The 19,937-nt window shown below is 48.3% G+C and overlaps 1 long non-coding RNA gene across 2 annotated transcripts in view; it reads right to left on the minus strand.

Annotated features, from left to right (window-relative positions):
• LOC144174482 (uncharacterized) overlaps positions 1-19,937 on the minus strand; it is a 188,792-nt gene that overhangs the window by 120,947 nt on the left and 47,908 nt on the right. Inside the window, exons 2-3 of one of the 2 annotated variants that reach the window (XR_013323482.1) lie at positions 10,842-11,034; positions 9,835-10,726 (exon numbers count right to left, since the gene is read on the minus strand). This is a non-coding gene — a long non-coding RNA (uncharacterized LOC144174482). Of the gene's footprint in view, positions 1-9,834; positions 10,727-10,841; positions 11,035-19,937 lie in introns of those variants that run through there. The other variant, XR_013323483.1, reaches the window with a different exon arrangement.

Consider the following 19,937-nt stretch of genomic DNA (forward strand, 5'->3'; position numbering starts at 1 on the left):
TTGCTGATCATCCTTCTTCACAGCTAAAAAATTAATCGGCGCTAAAACAGGGACGAAGAAGAAACGCGTAACACACAACACGGTGCCGAACTTCCAACAGACAGGAAGGGCACTAAATTTTTTTTCTCCTCTGTAAACAAGCAATTCTGTAACTCCTGGACTCCGACAAATGTGCAGACGACACTAGAAATGCGTCTAGTACCTTCCAGTTGACTGTCATGACTGTCAGCGTCTGTTGACTGTAAGTTGACTGTCAGCGTCACCAAGAACGGAAATTTTAGCATTACAGTTTTGCACGCTGTGCCAGCACATAAAAGATTCACATAAGCTGCAAAAATGCAAAGCATCCCACATTGCCTTGAAGTGTCATAGAAAAAGATACAGATCTGAGGAAAAAAAGGGGGCTTGCGGCCGAGTGGTTGTAATTCCCACACGTGCACGAACAGAGGAGCCATGGCTCAATGCCCCATAACTCCGCAACCAGTAAAAGTATTTTTGTTTTTACAATCGGTGTTCAACTGCGCATTCCTCCACCGTTCTGCCATGGACGGACGCCACGCGATACTTACACAGAAATGGCGGTGGACACATGGCCACGCCCGCAGAGTGACAGACGCACTAAGAAGAAGTACATATCGTATAGTCCGAGGCTATGAAAAAAAAAAAACCAAAAGAATTAATAGTCCCGTGACAACACAGCCAAGAGGTTCAATCTGGGTCAAGAGGTCCAAACAAACACAACATCCTAGCAGAAAACAGGAAATAGTTTCGCTGAATTTCTTCGAAGTACCCGCCGCAAGGCGTTCTGCTGCTGAGCCCGAGCACGCGGGTTCGTTCCCGGCCGCGCTGGCTGCTTTTCTAATGGAAGCGAAAAGCGAAAACACCCGTGTGCCGAGATTTGGATACGTTTTCATGAGAAAAAGGCAAGACGCACTGGTGGGGTGAAGGTTAGAAAGGAAGAATTAAAAAATGGTGGGAAAGAGTGCACAAAGCATTAGAAAGGACTCCTAAAATGAAGCATGCAGTGGCGCAGATGTGAAACACAAAGCGAGAGCTAGCAGACGACAGAACTCGCCACCCTACCCACGATGATGATGATGATGAGTAATGGCCTGCCCTTTTAATCTGAATCGGGGTGACAGCGCGGCAAGCACCAGCCTTCATCTCCCATTAAACGTGGACCCGTATTTCGCTTTACTTTTGCTTTGACGCTATCTGTGGCTGTGATGACCCTTGATTGACTCCTTCCCTGCCTCCCCACCCCCCCAAACCCCATTACCGTAATCACTTTTTACTAATATCCACTGCTGACCAGTTAATTCTTCCCTCGACGGCTGATGACGGGCGGTGCCTGGCGGCCCCTCGTGTCTTCAGGAAAGCGTGCGCGCACCCTTTTCACTCAACCGGAGGTTTTCACCCTCTGTCGCCCCAGGCAGTTCAGCTGACCCCCATCAACTCCGGCAGTTGGCATAGGAAAGGTCATTGTGGCAGTCAGCGGTGCAAGGCACAGCTTTGGGTCAATTACCCAACACACAACACAACGCCGTGATGACGCGTGAAATACGCCTTTCGTACACAGAGCGGGTTGGCAGGTTCGCTGTTACCCGCTGGGTGTCATCTTTTGGAGGCAACGTTTCTAAGGGGCTGGGAAACGTGGACAAAGGGGAGCGGGCGACGAAAATACGCGGGGGAGGAGGAGAGCGGAGGAGTAACCGGAAAGTTGCACACCGGTCCAGGCGCAGTTAAAAAGTAAACAAGGAAAGCAGCGACTGCCTGGGCACAGAAAATGTACGCAAAAAGGTAACTCGATGTCTACAGAACAGTTTATGGCAGCACAAAAGGCAGTGCAAGGCTGGCGCATTGTCCCCGAACAAGGACCTTCAACAATACGAATAAGTTGAAGGACGAGACTATTTGTACACTGAAGCAAAGAATGAGGATTTATTAGGCATATTGTGATGAATCGCAAGAGCCTTCAACCGAATTTGAATGACGGGGCTGTTCAAACTGCCTAGGCTCTAGGTCTAAAGGTTAGTAAACGGCTTAAATGGAAATGCACTCACCTGACAGAAAGTGTTTTGGTATGCTGGTTGAAAAAAGAGTCAGGCGAGAAGCCAAGAACGATAAATAAACGCAAATGCAATAAAGGTGACTTTAAAATTACGAAAAGCAAACTTGTCAAATCTCGTCATGGCGTAGTTGTGGGCAAGAAAGTGCCGATGTATACGCGCTTCAGCATCGGCGCGCCGGCATCATAGAACGGTTTCCTTAAATTCCGTGAAATAAATTTTTCTGCCGTCATCAGTGGTTGCTTTAAGATACGTGTGACTATGGTCCGCATTGCCGCAATGAGGTGGAAAGTATGTACCCCGTAAGGTTGATGCGACCAATATTATTGGGGACAATACACGCTCAAGAATTCTGCGCCTTGGAGCGTCTTGGAGCGTCTAAGACCTTTTTCCAGCGCAATAGCCTTCATAGGCGCGAATACTTTGTAACCACGGCGTTACTGCCGCGCATGTATAGAAGCGATAAGTGTGCATAATTATCGGGAGAGAACGAGGAAACAGTAGACACGTAAGGGAACCTTTCGAGCATTTTTATTACTTCTCGCTACGCCACACTCAAAATGGAAAGAAAAGAACGCAAGTGTCTACGCGCCTTTCTTGGCCTGGGTGTAGAAGTGACGCCGGATCCTCGAACGCTAACGGGACATCGAACACTGCAACGATCGCTCGGCGAACTCGGCGAAGGAAAATAATGAGCGCATTTACTCTATCGCGTAAGGCAAAGCACGGCGAAGACTGGTCATGTCGGTCGTCGGTATACGAACGAGCTGACAGCAACACGTGTCCATTATGGTCACACGGACAAGGGCAAGTTGCAGGTTACGGACACGAAATGAACGCAATGTCGGTGGCAATTGCTCCGCATCGAAGTTATCCTTCGCAGAAAACCACCTTAGCGGTAAAACACATCTGGCCAAAGACAGCTCAAAGTACTTTGACAGGCTGAACTGTAAAAACAAAGCGAAGAAAGACATGAACGGCGCCGTAGAGCGAGACCATGTTGAATTCAATGCGCCTTTTCGCCTACGTCAGCTGATTTTGTTGTCTGTCTGCCAGGGGTGTTCGGAGAGCCCCACGATCACAGTTTCCTCAAAATCCCCGATAAAAGTTTCCCAGCGAGACCTTTGAGAGGCATATCGACCTTTGAGAAGGCAATCCCGCCATAGTCCAGCTCAATCACAACAATGCAACGTTAAACAGATACGTCGCTATGATGCTCAGAACGGCCGCGACTGGAGCTTCCTTTCCGGCGGGACATTGCTGACATTAAACACAAACCACGAAAAACACAAATAATAAATAATTAAATAAGCATTATGCACAGAGGAAAAAAGCATCCTGTACTTGTTGGTGGAGGCCCGGACAACTCCTACAATACCCACGAGCGATTTGGTTGTCGCATTAAAGGGACCCTGCAACACTTTTTCAACTTTTTTTTTTAATATCTTGAATGCTTGCAGAACTTAGTCACCCAACACACCCAGTACTTAGATTAGGGGGTCGCAAAGTACTTCAGCCAGAAATTACTGCTCTATGAACATCAGATTACTTTGAAACTCGCTCAACATATTTTTCTCTCTTTCCCGGTCTTGACTTTCTTCGACGGGCCGAATTACGTCACTGAGGACATGTGGCGCCTTTTAGCCAGTTTTCCTTCCGTTGCAGCAATGTACGCTTTTCGATAGCAAGTTTAAAAATAAGGCCACAAAAACAAAGCAGAAACGGAAGGGACGAGCAAATCAAGCAGTGCCGCTCCGAACTGGCGATAACTGTAGCTCTCGCAGTGATTCCAGACGGGAAGGAAAGAGTGAAAGCGTTTATCAAAAGTGTTGCAGGGTCCCTTTAAGGGATTAGTCAGTTCACAGTTTTTTTTTTTTTTACAATACAACCAATTAGAATTATAAGAAAGCCACTGAGCCGCTCCTTGCAGTTGTAATAGCATCAAGTGGTTCTGTATACTCCGCTTCAACTCTTACCCGTGTCAAACCGCAATCCAAGAGATGAACAGATGATCGATTTATTGTAGGGTTTAACGCGCCGACGCAACGCAGGCGATTAGGCGCGCAGTAGCGAAGGGCTCCGGATTAATTTTGATTACCTGGGGATCTTTAACGTGCGCCGAAATCTCGAACACACGGGCGTTTTTGCTTTTCGCCTCCATCAGAAAAGCGGCCGCCGCGGCCAGGAATCGAACCCGCGACCTCGTGCTCAGCAGCGCAACGCCTTAGCCACTGAGCCACTGCGACGGGTGCAATCCAAGAGCCACGCAGCTCGAAATCAAGGTAGCGGCTAAGCAGAATCCGTTAAGAACCGCCTTCACAGCTTCGCAAGTTCCATTCGCGTTTTGCAGAAAGCTACGCTCAATTGCACGGAGATATGCAGAGCACGGCGCACGCAGCGCATACCCAAGGCCGGTAGCGTCGGTAAGCTCATAGAAGTTGCGAGCCAGTCGAGTTCAGCGAGCTTTGGTCGGGGAAAAGCTCCGTGCGCGTAGCAGTCTGCGAGCCGCTCTACGCAACGCTCATCTTTTTTTCAAGCCGCGCACCGGCTGCGTGCCTCGAACAGCTGTGTGTACATAACACGAAAGCGAAGAACCGTTCTCCCGACTGCCCGGCATTCCTGCGCGGCCGTGTAACCGTGTACGCCTGTGTGTGCTGTCCGCCGTATACTCCATTCACTGAGCGGCCTTGGGGGTAAGCCTTGATGAGATGAGGTCTTTCTTGGTCGGTGACACCAGATGCGGAGACACAGAAAGAAATTAGAGCTGGGTCTTTGTCACTGGAACCGCTCTGTGGGTCCGTTAACAATTGAGGGGGGGGGGGGGAGAGAAACAATGTGGACAAATAAAAAGTTGGTAAAGTTGCGGCTCGTATAATAAATGGGACGAAAAGAATTCAAAACATCTATTTGGCGGTCGAAAAAAAACTGCGAAAGAAATTGAGATATTTCCGCAAGGCGAGGCGGGATCGGCCAGCGAAGCCGGTGGTGCGATTCCGTGACGCAGCGTTTATGAGCTTTCTCTCTTCCCGTTGATGAATGCGGCCATGATACCGCTACTCTTAAATAAACAGTGATAGGTCATCTCACTCCCCATGTAAATGACAGCAAGATGTTATTCTGAGTTTTTTCTCTCCTTCTATTTTTGTATATCCGACGAAGGACTCGAACGATTTCGACAGAAGCAGCACTACCAGCTTCGCTGTAAAGACAATGAAATGGAAGGATTTTCTCGCAGTTGACGAACGCAGGCAAAAACAAAAGGAACAAAACACGGCAAAGAAAGAACCCCAAGAGCTCAACATAACAGAGGACTACAGACATTATACGAGTTCAGTATAGATAATGTAAAGTGAAAATAGGAAAAAGCAGCCTGTGGCGCAATAACATCGTCCCTGGATTATGACAGAGAGCGCAGTGGCGCGTAGCGCTGTGCTATTCTCCTCAGACGAAGGCGAAACGGTGTGTGGGGCGTAGACTGGTTCGGTCTTTCTGATGGCCCCCATGTAACTACAACGCTTCGCCTTCCTGTCACTTGCGTTGGGGCCGCGTAACAATACCATGACGTTCCGAGGAACTACCACACGCGTCGGAGTTAATTCACGAACATCGCAAGAACGATGGTATCTCCAATACGTTTGGCGACGACTTCATTTGCTATAAATACCCAAGTTTCGCGGTACTCCGCTAGTTTGAAGGAAAACATCTGCTTTAGTTTCACGGCCTGGAGTGTCGATGAGGGGTCACCAAGCTCCTTTCCAAATACCGACTGTCTTCGAGCCTAATCGCTAATTCCGACAGAGTCCGACCCACCCCGCTTTCGCGAGGTGGCCGTTTCTCGGATTCCTACACATCCCTGTTTTTCCCACAAAGGGGCAAGTTGGGACGCTTACAAAGAATCCACGTGCAACGCCCTGGGCGTAGCGGCTCGGCTTTCGGAAGAGCTGAGCCGTTCGTCGGTGTCGCGACCGGGGCGGCGGGTTCAAAAAGATGTCCGTGTGACAACCGGGACCTTCGCATGCAGTGGCAGACGGACAGTAATTGCGCCGCCGGCGGGCGGGACAAGTGCGGCGCCTGGAATGCTTTCTAAAGCGAGGCAGTTAAGATGGCACTGACAAACGGTCGACGCCTGCCCGGCATCTCGACGACGCGCCCAAGGCTCTCCCGGTCCCGTTCTCCGTGACCCTGTGCCGCACCACGGCCGCGGCTTCGCGTACGGCTCAGCGCCTCCGGTGAAATTGGTAAAGCCCTCGACTAGTGCGGCAAAAGATTGCGGTGACGAAGGAAAGGAAACAGGCGAAGGGAGCTTCTAGAGGAGCAACCGGGCGTTCAAGTCGTAAACGCTTTTGTTCGGCGCTCTCGGAAGAACGGACTTTCCTGCTCCCGCCAAAATTTTGTCCTTGTGTTGTTCCGTTCTTTTTCAATGGCCGGCAGGCTAGGCGCAGTTCTAGAGTCAGCAGAAGCAGTTCTGGGAAAGGTGAAGAAAGGGAGGGCAACCGCAATGTTCAGGGAGGAGAAAAAGCGGGGCGGGGGAGAAAGGAAGACGGACACAGCAATCCTAACGTCGGAACGTTGTTAAAATTCTTGTAATGTCTTCTCCAGTTCATGGACTTGACACCAGTAAAGTGGGAGGGTACAGTGTGGACTGTTGAGTACGCACGTACAGGGCAAAATATGTAAAAGTGGAAGGCTCTTGATGTGGATAAATTTATCTTATGAATTGTTATGATGCCATTACATCCACCAGACCTTTTTTTTTTTTTTCTGTGAAAGTGTATTACCGGTACCATTTGTTATGGAACCGGGTTCGGCAACAGCACCGAGGGCTTGAGGCAGGCTTGCAAAGGGAAAAAGGCAATATATAAGTTAGGAGCATGCAGGAGGGCTCCCAAAGGGTTTTATCATGAAGATGACATGAGTGAGACGGAGATCGTTAAGGACGATGAATTTGGCAAGAAGGTTCAGAACGATGTGTCACGAGATATTTTATGGTGCCCCTCCATCCCCTCTTCGCTCCCCACATCTCATCAGGCAGGCTACGTGCTGCTGCCAAAGTGAAAGACTCTAACCCTGGTATTCTGTATTTTTCCTTCACTCGAGCCTCCAGTGGAGGATATCGTTGAAATCGATTTCCCCATGCATAAGCATTGCGGAATCCTCCCCTCAACCGAGTGGAGGGGGGACTCAGAATACAGGCCTAAGTGTGAATCGCAGACACACGGACTGATACTAAATTCATTCGGCGGCATCGTATACATAGGCTATAGACCAGAAATAGGCAGGTAGCCCAGAGAATGAGGCTATTGCACAAGATAACGCAGTGTCTTGTAAGGCGCGCCTACGAGATCTTGACGAATGGGACGCAAGCATCGACGTATAAAAAAAAAAAATCCCGGGCCATCTCCACTAACGTGAAACCTGAGGGCCGAAGCATGCAGTGTATAAGTGTATCCTTGGCGCCTTCGCGTTTTTGCCCACGGAGATGAAACTGTTTGGGGTACAGGTTTGCAGCTTTGCATAAAGCACGAAGCGTTCTAGTGCGAGGCGTTGGAAAACGAGTGTCCCGGTGTGTTCTTTTCGAGAAAAAATTGATGATGACGTCTACCCGACGTCATCAAAGGGCTTCGTTCTTATGCCGCTTGAGGCGCTTTGCTTCGTGATGCGCTTCCGCCTTCACGCTTTCGAATGGCTTCGATCTGCCTCCACGCGTGACGCCGCTGCTCGCCCCTGCCGCCATGCAATGGGGGAGTTGACGGCGTAGTGAATTTCATGTCTTTCTCTGGATACGTTATTTCACCCCCTTAATTGAACCGCGGTGTAATGGCGTACATTGAAACCTTTCGCAACCGCCGAGCTTAATCCGTCGCTTAGAAACGCCTCCCGACCCACGGGTAAGGAATTGTTTAACGCCTTCGATACCGACCACAGCTTTCGCATTAAAAGGAGGTGTTATAGAGCGACTTATAGCAGCAGCGAGCGATTTGCCGAGTCATTGAATCATGTTGGGCGTTGGAGCTTGGTTCCCGTGTTAGGAGAGGACAGAGAGCCGGCATACGAGGTTTTTTCCGGCGATTGATGACAGCTCCATTCGAGGGACGAGGGCCTATCTAGCTTTCATCGCTGCCGGTGACGAGAGCTCCTCCACGGCAATCAGACAGAGCAGCCGTAGGCTGTTTGGGACGCGGGATGAGGCTAGTTCAAGATTCGGGGCAACGGCTCTTTCGCGCCACTTTTGTATTATCAGGGGGGCTATTTTGGTACGCGATGGCGAGGTGGCAAGAACGGCATAGGGCAATCAGATCGGGCAGTTCAGAAACCGCGGTGCTTGCCAGGTGGACTTAAGATGGTCTGCTCGGCGAAGGAGTCGCCTGCAGTACGCCACCCGAGAACTGTGAACTGTGTACAAGCGCTAGCTAGATTCCGAAAATAGCGAGCGGTGCGCAGGAGGCAATGCAACCGCTACCAAACAAGTGTGACCAGGTGCAAGATAATGGGTCGTTAGGAATGCGCGGGGTGTGACGTACGTGTCTCGGAGCCCGTTAGGAATCTCATCAGGGCAGACGCAGGTAATTACGTACCGAGAGATGTGTAGTCACCGATGAGGCATGTCTTAAGTGATATCTTTAGTTTTTATGTCAGCTTGTGTATGAAAGGCCTAACCCGAACATTCACACGAAAGGAGACAGGCCATCAGTGCAGCTTTCACACTATCGTCAGCGGCTTGCAGATGCCAAACAGTGCGTAGGAGCAAAGGGCCGCAGGATATTACCACGTGTCCGGTTAGTTGGGCGATTAGTGTATCGGGGTTGAACTGCGGGCGACGGCGGTGCAACGAAGTCGTTGCCGGGATGCGCCCATAGCTGTGGAGCACCGGATAGGGCCTCGTCGTCATTGTATACTGCGACTGTCTGATCATGACAACAACGGCGCACATAAGTTGCATTGACAACGGCAGCCGCTGTCAAGTTCTCTTCGTCGAACTCATCCGACGTAACCGAGCGGGCTTCCAAGGTAACGGCAGGCAACGTTAGGAAACCTGCAGAATCTGCACTATAACGTACCTCATGTAGGGAACACTCTTTGATCATAAAAGCAACCTCTAATCAGGATGAATGTAACGTTTATTGATGCTATGAAAGTATGGAGATGCTGCTACCTTCAAACCCAACAGGCGATGGTACAAATACAAGTATCTGTGACCGTCATGAACGGTAAATCATTCCAAAGGTCCGCAGCATCGTAAAACGCACGGTGTTAATGCTTTGCTCCATAAGTCACTCACATCATCGTACTTACGCGCACTAATTACAGTACCACAGCACCCGTGTTTATTATTCGCTTTCGGGGGAAATGCTGCATGCGTTCAAAAAACGAAGAAAAATGTGTCACAACTTAGCTTAGTCCAGATTAAAGGGCTGCTCATAAAAACTTGGCGGTGGCACGTGGGCTTGTTTGATTATCATCCCTAGCTGGACTCGCAGCTCTCTGCAGGCGGGATATACCGCCTATCCTTTTTGCATGTATTGCCGCGGCACCATCTCCCCCTGGAGAATCCCCGAATTGCCCAAGGACTGTCCACAGCGCGCAAATTAAAAATGCTCACTGTGGTACGCAGTGTCTACGCTATTTCTAAATTATAGGTGCGAAAGGGGTTGGCTGCTAAACTTGCACGGCTGTTTGCACATGAAGTTTCATAAGGAAACCCTGCTAAACTTGCACGGCTGTTTGCACATGAAGTTTCATAAGGAAACCAGACTAGGAGCGACAAAGGAAAAAAAAAGTGCATCTGTTCTGTCGCGCCTAGCCGGTCTATTTGCACCCGTTATACGGCGTTCACGATGGTAACCACATACACCACGCCCACAATTCCATGTTCTCTTGCCAATTCTAGTCAAGCATGCACCTGTCGCTCCTCTTCAATTTCAGAGAGGCCGGTGTCAGCCTACAGAACACACCAATATACAATTCTTTAACTCGAGCTACCTAAGCCTGTCACTATCAGTGGTGAATCCAGATGAAGTAATTATATGGGGGTGTGGTGAATCGGGTGCACGGGTAACCTAGGATACCTTAGTGCACGGCGAGGAGAAGCCTGCTAAACAGCGCCAGGTTAAAAGGCAGGCAGTAGCAGCTCCCATAGTCTCGAATCCGTCGCCGGTTGAATTTGTCCGCTTCTCTCAGCTGCAACGAGTCCTGCTCCTGCCTTGGCGCGCCCACGGCAGCGCCAGCGTGACGCCGCAGCGTGACGGCGGCGGCAAACAATAATAAAAGCAAGGGCAGGGCGCGCATCAGCTTGGCGGTCAAGGCCGGCCCGAGGCGGACCCGTTAGACGCCATCGAAGACCCATCACCCGGCCGGCCGGCCGGCAGGCTCGTTACCGGCGCTCGGCTTTAATGGCCGAGCCGCCGGCGACGCCCCGTCCATCGCCGCCACGCGTACTTGGCTGCCGCTGGACCGCACGCTTCATGCGCATCCTCTCGTGGCGCTCGCCCAGAACACTCTTTTGTGCCACTGCCTTTGATGACCGCTGGGCCAGCGCGTGGTTGGCTGCTCGCTAAAGGTCGGCATGTCCCCGCTGCTTGCGCAAGGACCGTTGCTGCCCGTTCACGGAAGTGGCGGGCGATAAAAACACGCGCTGCCGAACACCGCCGATCTAGCCGCTGGGAAACGAGCGAGAAGGATTAAAAAGTGAGAGTCCCACAATGAAGCGACGCTAAAAACGAAGAAGAAAAAAAAAAAGGGCCGGGCGGGATGCGCCGGTCGCGCTACACTTACATGGGGATTGAGCGGAGCTTGCCAAGTGCGTCGCTTTGTTGGCAGCGTTGCGGGCAAGGTAGGTGTAGGCGGACCAGACCCAGGTTTCCTCCAATGGTGCCGGCCGGACGTGTCGCCGCATGTGCAACTTGGCTGGTGCGCCGTTTGCACCTCGTTCCTCGCCACCCAGCACGACCGTGTCCTGCGCATTGTCCTTGACGGGACACAATTGTGCTCAGATGAAATAGGCCGCAACTTATGGCGCAACCTAGAGCAGAAAAGTACCCCTTCTTCCCAGCCGAACTTCGCAGGCCTGTCAAAGCTGATACAGGTGCGAAGGGAGCTCTTGTATGCTTTGCATTTGTGTGGGCCCTCGAAACAAAGTACGGCTCTTTCTGAAAATTTCCGCGCTGGTGCAGCGCCCAAAACCATGCAGGAATCGCGTTTTGGAAAGACGTATTGCGTCCGTAGCAGCGAATGACACTGTTGATGGTAATGGTCCCTGCAAGAAAGCAGCATTTCGTACGCTAGAAAGCTTGAAAGTTTGACATGTTCGGTTATTAACCGGTAAATCATAATTTTTTTAATTAATTTTTGCCACTTACTTTCCCTCCACTCTTCCCCCCGTTCTGGTACTTATTCAGCCTTTGACAGATAATCAAGACTAAATGATGGCGCACTGCGTACACAGGTACTCAATGCTATCACTTAGTTTCATTGAGGGCACACTGTGATTTATAACAACTCAGGTGTTCTGTCCACTGGCCTTTTGGTGCGGTTTTACTCAAGCGCTTCTGCGGCAAGGCATATTCGAAATTATTTCAAGCTCGTTTCGCATTCCAGAGGGACCTGGTTCGAACCCCACCCAGAGCAAGATTTACCTGGTTTTGTTTTCAACTCGATTACGTTTGTAGGAGCTTCCCGGGATACGGCCCGGTCGTCACCTGGCCTTTCGTCATAGGCCGGATCGCAATAGGCCGTTCGGTCACATAGGGTTATTCGTCATTGGCCGTTCGACAAATGGTAAAGTTCATCACAGGTACACAAAACGATTGTCCACGTGCTTTTTTTTTTTTTTTACGCATGTGGGGGTCACAGTGAAGTAGGCAGGATGGTTCTACTGAAAAATGAGAAGACAGGTACATGTTTTCTTTTTTTTCTCTCTCTCTTTTCGGCCGTACATATGGGAAAGTTCAGCAAAGAATGCAAGCCAGAGTGGGCAAGTATGGTGGCCTGGGTTAATCAAGAATATCGATACGAGTTCGACAGCTCTTGACAGAAAAGTGAGGCAGGGACTTAGCCTGATAAAGCTCTTGTAAGACGGGCTACAAAGAAGAACGCGCGATCCCCTTTTCAGTGCTGCGGCCGGCTTGGACACCCTCCATGGGGGCATGCCAACTCGGCACAGCCGACAATTCATGGGAAGACTGGTCAAGGAGGCATCTGGTTCTAAGTGGTCCCGTAATAGGGAAAGTGGTAGAACCGACCTTCTCGTTCTTGGAAGTTTCGCCTGGAAGTTTCTTTTTGGGCGGATGTCTCCTGCGTCAACACTCTTACGCCCCGCATTCGATTTACCAACCTTACGTTTCCTTGGTGACCTTGAAGGAACACGCCAGACCAGACAGCGCATTTTGTTGGTTTTTTGTGTTCTTTGTTCAGGTTATCGCACGGGCAATATTAGATTTCGCTTACTGGTTCACCTTTTGTTTCATTTTTACATTTTTATTTTTACATTAATGGGAGGTGGGGCTAGTCAAGCTGCTATAGCGCAGCTTTTTTCCCACTTTCCATGCCACAATTTTTCTATTTTGTGCAAACCACGGTGTATCGTTGTGGTGAAATAAACTTCAACTTCAACATTTTTATTTTTAGGTAATCGGGCGACGGCGCTGTATTGGGTAGACCTTCACGATTTCTCTATTTTTGGTGTTTACTGTTTTGATCTCACTGTTTTTTTTATGCCTTATGATAAATAGGTAAAAGAGTACGGGCTAAAACCCCAGACAAGCTGGAGTGCAACGAGGGGGGAGAGATGAAAACGAACCAACCTGTAGAATGGTGACTGATTTTGTGACTAACTCTTTTCTCGTCAGTTCTAACCAAGGCATTGAGAACAGTAGGACAAAGCTAGGTAACCTCTTAGTAACTGAACTCAGTGCCCTAGTAGGAGTGCAGAAATCGAGAGAGACTTTTGCTAGCGTCCCAGTTAGATTTTTGACATTGCCATTGGACTCACAAGCACCAAGAGTTGCCTTACTTATGTAGAACATAAGCGGCGAAATAATTAGATTAGATTAGATACAAAAGCGGTGTATACCAAAAAGTACGAAGAATATCGAGGCATTCTAGTCCATGCTCCACAATTCTGTGATATGCTTCGGATCAAATGGTGAAATAGAAATACAAAGGGATTAGTTATGGCAGTACTACCAGCGCAATGAACAGAAAAAAAAATTGTGGAGAGAAATTCCGCGCACCACAAAAACAAAATGCACGACGGAAATAAAACACATCTATAAAGACTAAAATTCTGTTAAATAGACTCGCTATGGAAATATTTGCAAATTACATAGCGAAGAGGAAACTAAAAAACGTACTGCAAGTTTTGTTACACGAAAATGCCGGGAAAAACACTTTCGATAAAACGGCATTCGATAAACTGTCCGGACCCCATTGAAACACCTTTACCGCGGAGTGCAGCACTATGACACAGATTTCGTTGCTTGCACTACACACACGCACACGCGCACACACGCGCACACACACACACAAACACACACGCACGCACACACGCGCATGCACATACATAGAAATCAGGGCCTGTTTTCTTTCACGGCGAAGTTGTTAGTTCGTCTAAATGCTCTCGAAGGTGTTTTCGGGTACCCGGCCTTCCCTTCCGCTTTTCTCCTCCTCCTCCTCCCAAAGCACCAAGTTTAAATTTGGAGGAACTAGGGGAATGTCAGTAGTGATGGGCAGTTAGTAGTTTCAGCCATGTGGGCTGATTCGGCTCCGGTCTTTTCGGTACAGGACGTTTCGGTACAGGGCGTTTCGGTACGGTCTTTTCGGTGCACGGACCTTTCGGGAGACGGGCGTTTCGGGACACGGGCGTTTCGGGACACGGACCTTTCGGGACACGGATGTTTCGGTGCAAAGACGAATTCTGGCGAACGGTTTAGGCTGCGCGTGTTATGTTCTTGTTCGAAATTGTGTGTTATTTTAGGAAAGGAGATGGTTATATGGCCTTGCCCGGAAAAACGTCGGTTTATGTGTTAATTATTAGCTGGGATATTTGTAACATTTATAAAACTAAATTGTTCATTATTTTGTTTTTTTAGCGACTTATTATTGCCAGTATTTTATATAACAAATCAATGACAGTATCGTGTTTTTCACTCGTTTTTTGACGTCGTATTATCAATTCCTATATTTTTCGTAAATTAGTGAGAGTAACTATTTTATTTTTACACTTTGTTGCGTCCCTACGACCACGGCTGCGTAAATGAGTGCCACCTCACCGGGAAAGGAATTTGTGATGTTATAAATGACGATTTTGCAAATGACGATTTTATAATGACGAAGAGGTTGCAATTTCTTGGCAGTTCGCATTTGTGTGCGTTGCTTTCTTCTGATAACGCAAGTACTTGAGGAGTTATTAGCAATGCATTACGTAAGGCACCTATTGTAACTTGCCGCACGCTTCCGTCCCGACTTATTCGTGGTTAACAGGGACTGCGGCACGTTTATTGTGTTTGTGAATAAAAAATTGGAAATGCTTTGTAACGACGTTGAAAGCACTCTGAAATGTTTCCGGCAGCATACTTAGAGTTATTCACCTTCGCAAGGACTGCTCATCTGTAATTCTTGGCGCTTTGCTGCAGAGCATAATTCCTATAATATGGTCGTGATCTAAGACCAATGTCACCTGCAGCTCCCCATCATCAGTACTTTTTTGAGCCACACACCAGTAAAATAATGTTCGCAGAAGCAGGTGTCGGCGCGACATTATACGTGGTAAAAAAAAAAAAAAAAACAAGTGCCGACTGCTACGGGCATGCTGCAGGTTATAATGAGCCGCTGCAAGTCAAATCGCGTGGGATGATGTAAGTGAAAATGTGTAAAGCTTTAGCGCTACTATTCCGACTGATAATTTGTTTCGAACTGCACTGTTAAACCATTTCATTATTATTTATAAGATAGGTGTTTACTTAGTTTAACAGCACGGGAGAGCGCTTAGTGCGTAAGGAATATTTTCCGCAGCAATCATGCACATCAAAGCAGCGTCCCCGAATAAGACCAACGTTGGATCGCGGCTCATTGGTACCTCTGAAGTTCACATTTAGCACTTTTGTAAAAAAAAAAAACTTCGGTACTCCGAAAAATTTTTAAAAACCCGCCGCGGTGGCTTAGTGGCTAAGGCGTTGCGCTGCAGAGCACGAGGTCGCGGGTTCAATTCCCGGCCGCGGCGGCCGCTTTTCTGATGGAGGCGAAAAGCAAAAACGGCCGTAGGTACGAGATTTCGGCGCACGTTAAAGATCCCCAGGTGGTCAAAATTAATCCGGAGCCCTCCACTACGGCGCGCCTCATCGCCTGCGTTGCGTCGGCGCGTTAAACCCCACAAGCAATAAATTTTAAAGAATGTATAAGTAATTGAAAAATCGGTTCAAAGAACATTTACGCGAAAAGTAAACAAATGAAAGGGGATCGAGGAACTATCCTCAACGAATAGTTACAGGAAAAATCGCTCGAAAAGTATGCGGATTCGTAAGTGGGCGTTAAATACTAATCACAAATAAGAGCACAGATGCAGTCTTTAAAAAAATAGATCCTAAAGATCCTGTCCAAAGGCAAATCAAAACAAAAACAAACTGATATGTTCGCACACTGAAAACTCCTTAAACCCGGTTATTTTTTTATTCGGGACCGAGATTTTCGACCGAAGGGGCTGCTGAGTCCGGATGGACGTTCGTTTTGGTGGTCAGCCACCTGTCTTCCCCGAATTCCGCTCGACGCACGGGAAGTAGGGAAGGAGCGTGCATGGAGCGCTTAATGAGCCAAAGAAAGAATATCGCCTTCAAAAAATACTGATGGTGGGGTGCCATTTATCTCTGATAGGAAGAAAACCCGACCAAATTATGACAAGTAAAATTTCGGGCAGAATCATCTGAAAATCACAAGCGACCAGTCCTTGCAAAAATATATCTATGTAGGTTGCAGAAAACATTGGAGATTGCTTTGAATATTATACAAGAGCCTTTTCAACTTCCAATTCACAAAAACAGTAAACCCAGCATAGCAACTGCTAACGACGACAAGGCCGGGATGGAAGTGTGCGACAATGTACAACAGGTGCCTTCGGTAATGAATTGAGAATGAATCGGTATGCGCATTGCGTTATCAGGAGAAAGCAACGCCGACAAATACGGAATGCCAAAATATTGTAAGATCTTCTTCGTCATCACGTTTAAAAGATACAGGTTCCATTGCCTCTGCGGTGGCGCTTAATTACTCAGCTGTTATTTTAGTTCCTAGAAAGTGCAAAAAATTGTTACTGTCGCTGATTATTGATAAAATGAGAGAGAGAAAATACCTGATCATACTGTCGCTAAAAAGACCAAGTAATGAACGAGCTATACGTTTTCTGGCTACTGTTACGCAAATAGATAGGCATTTTTTGGCGTGGCCAAAAATTTTTACTGGCCTAAATTAACGCAGAAATTTGAGCAAGAACCACTTAATAAACAACTTCGATTTGCGTGCTTGCAACTCCCATGTTAAAAACGCACGCGAATTTTGCTGCCTCAAACGCTCGCTCGAATTTGTTTTCGTACCGAAACGACCTGTACCGAACCGTCCTGTACCGAAATGTCCTGTACCGAAACGCCCGTGTCCCGAAATGTCCGTGTTCCGAAAAGACCGTAGCGGAACGCGCTGTACTGAACCGCCCTGTACCGAAAAGACCTAGACCCCCGACAAACTGCGGGTAGCACTTTCGGCTGTTTGTATTATTGATTATTTTTTTCAGAAGTCCTAATTAAGTCATGCATTTAAGACATTTGCCACATGTCACCTATAAAATTTCCCTCAAACTATGAAAAATTGTTCGGCTTGCCAGATTTGGCGCTTTCAAGACATGTGGCAAATGTCTTAAATGCGTGACTTAATTAGCACTTCTGAAAAAAATAATCACAACACAAACAGCGGAAAGCGCTACCCGCAGTTTTTCGGCACACGTCGATTGTTCGCCTGCGGCGTCGTGAAACGCCTGCACGTGGCGTTAAGCTTCGATTTTCAGAAAATAGTGGCGATGTTATGGGTGACGCGCAAGGCACTTGAAGATGCTTGGAGTATTTGGAGCGGTTCTTCGGGAATTTGAAGACGCTGGTCGCAGTCACAGCTACGCCGGAAACTGAGTTCCCTTGAGGTCTCTTGAGGTCCCAGAAGTCCGCTGTGTTCTTATTTTTGTTTTGTCGTGCTAGTGCTATCAGAAACCTCCAGCATTAACCGCAATTCTCGACAATTATGTGTTTCTGCGAAGATTCAAGGCGTAGTGTACGGTTGGTCCTTTTTCGCAATATTCATTCGTGTCCCCGTCGTTATTTACCTTGCTTTATTAATATTGTGTTCGCTTCGTGGGAGAGTTGTATAGATGCATATTTTTGATTTCGTAAGCTCGCTTTTATAATTTTTTAATAGTTCTATTTTAGTATTTTTTTTTAATTTCGTTCGACTAAATATCTCCATTTACGCCACCGTAACGACTAAATCTGTTAACTCCGCCAATGCATTTTTGTGCAACGGGCGTTACACTGTTAGGGCTTCGGAGGTACTCGGAAAAGAGTGCTACTCATTAAAAGACAATTTGACACATGCCATCTATTTGGCCGAAACAAAACGAGTACGACGCAGGCACGTGCATTGTTACATTTCAAGGGACGCCTCCTTTTTAAACCTCACCAATGCCATCGCCCCCTACCCTTGCTTTCTCCCTTCAAATAGCTGGCGTCACGTGCTTTCACATACAATGACTGTCTAGTGGTACAAACCATTTCAATAGCGCTCAAATACAGGAGAGCGCCAGCCCTCAAGAGCGGGCCACGTACAGGTTTACATGCATCCACGCCCCACAAAGCCAACCCGTTCCTATAGATATAGAAGGCGTGCTTGGAGGCTCTTTGCAACATGCTTAGTGGAAACAGAAGATTCGGGATGCCACCGACCGTTTGAGGCGACGGCAGGAGACGGTTCTATTGTGCAGAGGCGGGCGTCGCCCCGGCGCGCATCACGACGCTATTGAGTGTGAACATCTTCAAGAGAACTATGTCGATGATGTTCACATTCGCAACGCTATTGCATGCTTTTCCAGGATACAGGACGCCCGCATACCTTTCCCGCAAACGACTGGTATTGTGCGGTAGTCAAAGACGACAACAGTGCATGCTGCTTACCGCTCCTTCCGCTAACGTCCGGGCATATTGCTTCCTGGTTCTGAGAAAATTGCTGCAAAGTGAAAATCGCGAAAGACACCCCGTTTACAAGCAAAGAAGACACTGGCCTCCCGTCCGGCACAGCTTGCTTGGTTTTGTTCACGACGGAGAAAAGCAAATTTCAGCTCTTTGTCAGCGAACACAGCGTTCACCTTCATAGGAAGTCTTTAAGGGCCTGTCGATGCAGGGTCGAGTGAGCGAGCGCGCATGTGCGCGTGGGCATGAAGCCAAAGCCGACGCTAACTACCTTCCCTTAACCGCTAACTACCTTTCCTTTCTTTCCTTCCAAATAAATCAACTACGAGAGTACACCACTCCCTCAGGTACAGCCAAGCCGTTACTGGGGTGTGTGTGGTGAGTCAACTCTCGAGATTTGCGGCAGGTGATGGGGGAAAAAGCTAATAATAAGAAAAGAACGCTCGATTTATTCGCATATCGGAAACTCCTGCCACCACACCTCTCTACGTCGGGGAATTATTCATGAACTTGGTAATGGAGGAAAAACACGAAGCTTGAGTGTTATATTGTATCACAAAAAAATAAAAACAAGCATTAAAGCGCCCCTCCGTGGCCAGCGAGAGACGGAAATTAGAAGGTGCAAGCAATGATAGGTTTCGAGTTATGCTTGTTTCGTCGTCTCGCCTTTCACGCACATTCGTTTGGCGTTCCCGTGTTTTTGTGCCACTAGCCCCGACTAGCCCAACATTTGTTGAAGGAAACGCTAAACCATAGGCAATGATAAGTACGATGATTTTAAGAAAAGAAAGTGCTAAGCAATAAATGCTGAATGAGCGATGGGAACTCCAGTGATAGTGACATCACAAGTTCGCATTTGTCCGTTAGTTCTACCATGCGCGTAAGGGGATCCGGACATTTCGGTTTAGGACATTTGGGTGAAGGACGTTTCGGTGCGGTCATTTCGGCGCACGGACTCTTTCGTGGACGGCCATTTCGGTGCAGGATGTCTCGATGCGGACATTTCGGTGCACGGGATGTCCCAGGCATTCTTTTAACATTTTAATTTCGTCAGATGATATGATCTTACGTTCGAGAGTTGTGTTTGGGCCGCACTGCGAGGAAACTAACGCTAAGCTGAGGGCCAACATCAGCGCAGAAACCCCATTTCGATAGTAGATGTTAAAAATTAACGTTGTTAATTTACTTCTGTTCAACCTTTTTTTTTTTAACATTCATGCGAACAACTTAGGTGCGGGGGTGGGGAGGGCTGAGCACCGCCGGGTACCAACCCCCTTGGTAGAGAGAGGGGGGTGTCACTTGTGCTTCTGCAATGTGTAAACTGGACGTCGAAAACTTGAAGACGACTGTCACTGCTTTCGCCAAACCAACCTATTCAATTTTTGTTCTTCGTATAACGGAAGAAAGCAAGGAATGTCAGGGGTGTCCATGATACGCACGAGTTAAAGAGTTAAAAGGGGATGGGGGGATCTAAGGCGAAGGAAGGGCGATTCCTGGAAAGGAGACGCTGCCGATAGGCCGGTATACGACCGCAACGCGCGGAAGGAGGGTGTAGCCAGCGAGATTGTTCCTCGATGGGGGCGACAGGCGCTGACGATACTGGTCATTGTGTTCTCAGCAGCTCTTCGGGTGGCTTTTTGTTGCGCTTTTTCATGCA

This window comes from Haemaphysalis longicornis, unplaced genomic scaffold, assembly GCF_048455015.1.
Source record: "Haemaphysalis longicornis isolate Haplotype H1 unplaced genomic scaffold, Haemaphysalis longicornis Haplotype H1 scaffold_3, whole genome shotgun sequence".
NCBI classification, from domain to species: Eukaryota; Metazoa; Arthropoda; class Arachnida; order Ixodida; family Ixodidae; genus Haemaphysalis; species Haemaphysalis longicornis.